Consider the following 3,484-nt stretch of genomic DNA (forward strand, 5'->3'; position numbering starts at 1 on the left):
GTGTGTGTGTGTGTGTGTGTGTGTGTATGAACTGTGTGGCTGGCATATTAAATGAGGAGGGGTGTTACAAGGGATGAAGGAAGAAGGAGACAGGGCCGCATCAGGAAGACTGTATGTTCCTTGCTAAGGAGTTGCATTTTATTTCATAAAGGATGGGAGTATGCAAAGGCAGGTGCGTGAAATGCCACATGTATTGTTTGGGTCCCTTTTAGTTGTGTATTACAGAAACCCAGTTCCAATCAGCTTGATCACAACAGGATGTGATCGACTTTCAAAAGTGAAATGTTTTGAGGATAGTGCTACCTTCAGGCAGAGTTGGATCCAGGTGCTCAGACAATGTGGACAAGAACCAGCCTCCCGCTGAAACCGACTAATTTATAATTAAGATAATTTATAAATAAAATTTAAAAATCTATAATTATAATTAAAATTTATTAGTCATTATAATGACTAATTTATAATTAAAATAACACCCAGGTTTCTGTTCTTGGTCTTCTTATTCCTCTCTGTCCTAGGCCATACCTGTTTGATCACATGTTTGCCTAATTAATAAGGAGTAGCGAAGGTCATGGGCCTTGAGCTGCAGCTTTCCAATAAGCATCGCCGTTTATGTGATGTTCTGGGATATCTTCCAGGTCAAGATGACCTGTACAGATTATGTTGACACAGATGCCCCCGGTTCACAGACCACAGGTTCAAAGACACATAGACCACAGATGATTAAGATGATTAACCCCAGCTCCTTTGTTCTCCGCCTTTAGAAATCCCTAACTCAGAGACCAAGTTGGAGTGGATCTGAGACTTGTCTCCCGTTCCCTTGCTTGGCACCCTGCAACAAAATCCTTGCTTTGTTGCAAACGCCCACCCTCAGTTTGGCTTTCTTTGCTCCGGACACACGAGCCCTTTGTGCGGATTCAGTGCTTTGTCCCTGCTTTCCTTCAGGTGCGTTTCTTTCCCAGGTGGGCAGTCCTTCCATGGTGACAAAGGTGGCTGCCAGCAGCCTCAGTCTCCCGTTCTGCTGATTCAGTGAGCCAAGCAGAGAAGCCGCTTGCTCCGGAAGTCCTGTGGCTGCTCTCATTGGGGGAGATCGAGTCACAAGCCCATCCCTGAACCAATCACGCTCACTGATTTGCCAGCTTTGAGTCATGCGCCCGCCCCTGCACGCAGCGGGTGGGCAGCCAAGTGGACTTAGGGGAGCCGTGGCGTGGCTTCTCCAAAGTGAAATATGGTCGCTGCGATCAGAAGAGGGGGAAATGGAGCACTGGGCAGCTACGAACAACAGATGTCTAGTTTCTTGTTGTATGACTCCATTTATATGAAACGTCCAGAACAGGTAAATCCAGAGACAGAAGGCAGATTGGTGGTTGCCAGGGGCTGGGAGGAGGGGTAACGGGAGTGATGGTGGTTTAATGGGCAGGGGGTTTCCTTTTGATGTGATAAACATGTTTTGGAACCAAATAGAGGTGGTGTTTGCCCAGCACCGTGAATGTACTAAATGCCACTGAGTTGCTCACTTTATAGTGGTTCATTTTATGTTATGTGAATCCCACCTCAATAAAAAATTGTTTAAAAACCCCAGAAAAGTGGCATACCCAAATTACGAGAAGAATTTCTTTCGAGAGGCATTAGATGAAGAAAATGTGACTCTTACATTGGTTCCAGTTAATGAGGGAATTGTTGAAGACCGTCAAAGGGAACCAGGTGTTTCTTCAACTTCACAAGTCAACGTGGAGGGACCTCCCTGGTGGCCCAGTGGGTAAGACTCCACGCTCCCAATGCACGGGGTCCGGGTTCGATCCCTGGTCAGGGAACTAGATCCCGCACGCACGCCGCAACTAAGAAGTCCGCGTGCCGCAACTAAGAAGTCTGCATGCCGCAACTAAATGATCCCACGGGCCACAACGAAGATCCCATGTGCCACAACTAAGACCCGGCACAGCCAAAATAAATAAATAAACAAAAATATAAAAAAAGAAGTCAGTGTGGAGCCACTGAATACAAATGATCAAGCTCATTCTCCTGAAACAAGTGAAGGGTTCAAGGCTTGCCCCAAATCTAGTTGTAGTAAACCAGTTTATCTCTTGCCGACCATGATGCCTCCAATTAATAAAGTGAGTTGGGCCGCCTTATGGAACTGTACCGATGGCCAGAAAATAGGGGTTTATCTGAGACTCCAGAAACATGCTTATCCCAAAAAGGATCAGTATATTCCTCAATCATCACAGGAGTCCAGATTGCAGTCACGTTCAAGGAAACGCGAGATGGTGACCAACAGAACAAGTGTTCGGAAAAGTAGGATGAGGGAGAGCAGGAAAGGACTACTGTGGGTGGAGTGATAACTTCAGCTCAGGAAGCCATGTTGGCAGCATGGTCAAGAATTGCTGCAAGAACGTTCAGCCTAACGCTGTGAATTCACAGCCCCTTCCCACCTCCGTTGAGTCCCTTCTGCCGCAAGCCTCAGCTGTCCAGTGGTGTGTGGTCCCTGGCAGACCGCTCTTGGCAGACACAGAAGGTTGGGCTCGCCTGCAGTTCCGTGCAGGTCAGGCCTGGGTGCCTGACACTCCCTGGGGGATGATCTCTCTCTTCATGTTACCTGCCTGCCCTTTCCCATCCCCAGACCTAGAAGATAATATGTTATACCCTGAATGTGCTAAGAGGAATAAGAAAATTATGAAAAGATAAATTGCAATGGGGAAGAGGAAGAAACTTGGTTTGGACACACCAGCGTCATTGCTTCTAGATGGTCCATGTCGGGAATTCCCCGGTGGTCCAGTGGTTATGACTCGGTGCTTCCACTGCACAGCCAAAAAAAAAAAAAAAGGAAGTTAAAGAAAAAAAGGGGTGCTTCCCTGGTGACGCAGTGTTTGAGAGTCCGCCTGCCGATGCAGGGGACACGGGTTCGTGCCCCGGTCCGGGAAGATCCCACATGCCGCGGAGCGGCTGGGCCCGTGAGCCGTGGCCGCTGAGCCTGCATGTCCGGAGCCTGTGCTCTGCAACGGGAAAGGCCACGACAGTGAGAGGCCCTCGTACCGCAAAAAAAAAAAAAAAAGAAAAAAAGGAACATAGATGGTCCATGTCTTAATACAAAATAAAAGGTTACCAGAGGAGAAGGGGGAGGGGTGGGTGAAATCGGCAAAGGGGCGTGATTGTATGGTAATAATGGTAACGAGACTTATTGTGGTCTATTATTTTGTAGTGTACACAAATTTCGAATTACCCTGTTGTACATCTGTAACATAATGTTATATACTAATTTTACCTCAATTAAAAAAATGTTTGTTAGAAACAAACAAACAAACAAACCCCAAACACAGTGGATGTCTACTCTCCAGGCATCTTGGGATGCTTCCTTATTTCACAGGGCCGCCTGGATGGTGCGACTCCTTTCTTTCCTTTACTCCCTGTTCTTTCCCTTCTTAAACCTCAGAGGGTTTGGGACTTGCAGTGAATTTTAAGCCAGAGGTGACTCTGGGTGTGGCCACCG

The 3,484-nt window shown here is 47.2% G+C and overlaps 1 pseudogene across 1 annotated transcript; it reads left to right on the forward strand.

Annotated features, from left to right (window-relative positions):
- Positions 1 to 2,090: 2,090 nt before the first annotated feature.
- Positions 2,091 to 3,066, forward strand: LOC309975262 (developmental pluripotency-associated protein 2-like; annotated as a pseudogene). The gene has a single exon. The product of its transcript is annotated as a developmental pluripotency-associated protein 2-like (transcript).
- The last annotated feature ends 418 nt before the right edge of the window (positions 3,067 to 3,484 follow it).

Source organism: Leucopleurus acutus (genome assembly GCF_964270905.1).
Source record: "Leucopleurus acutus genome assembly, chromosome: 2".
Taxonomy (NCBI): Eukaryota; Metazoa; Chordata; class Mammalia; order Artiodactyla; family Delphinidae; genus Leucopleurus; species Leucopleurus acutus.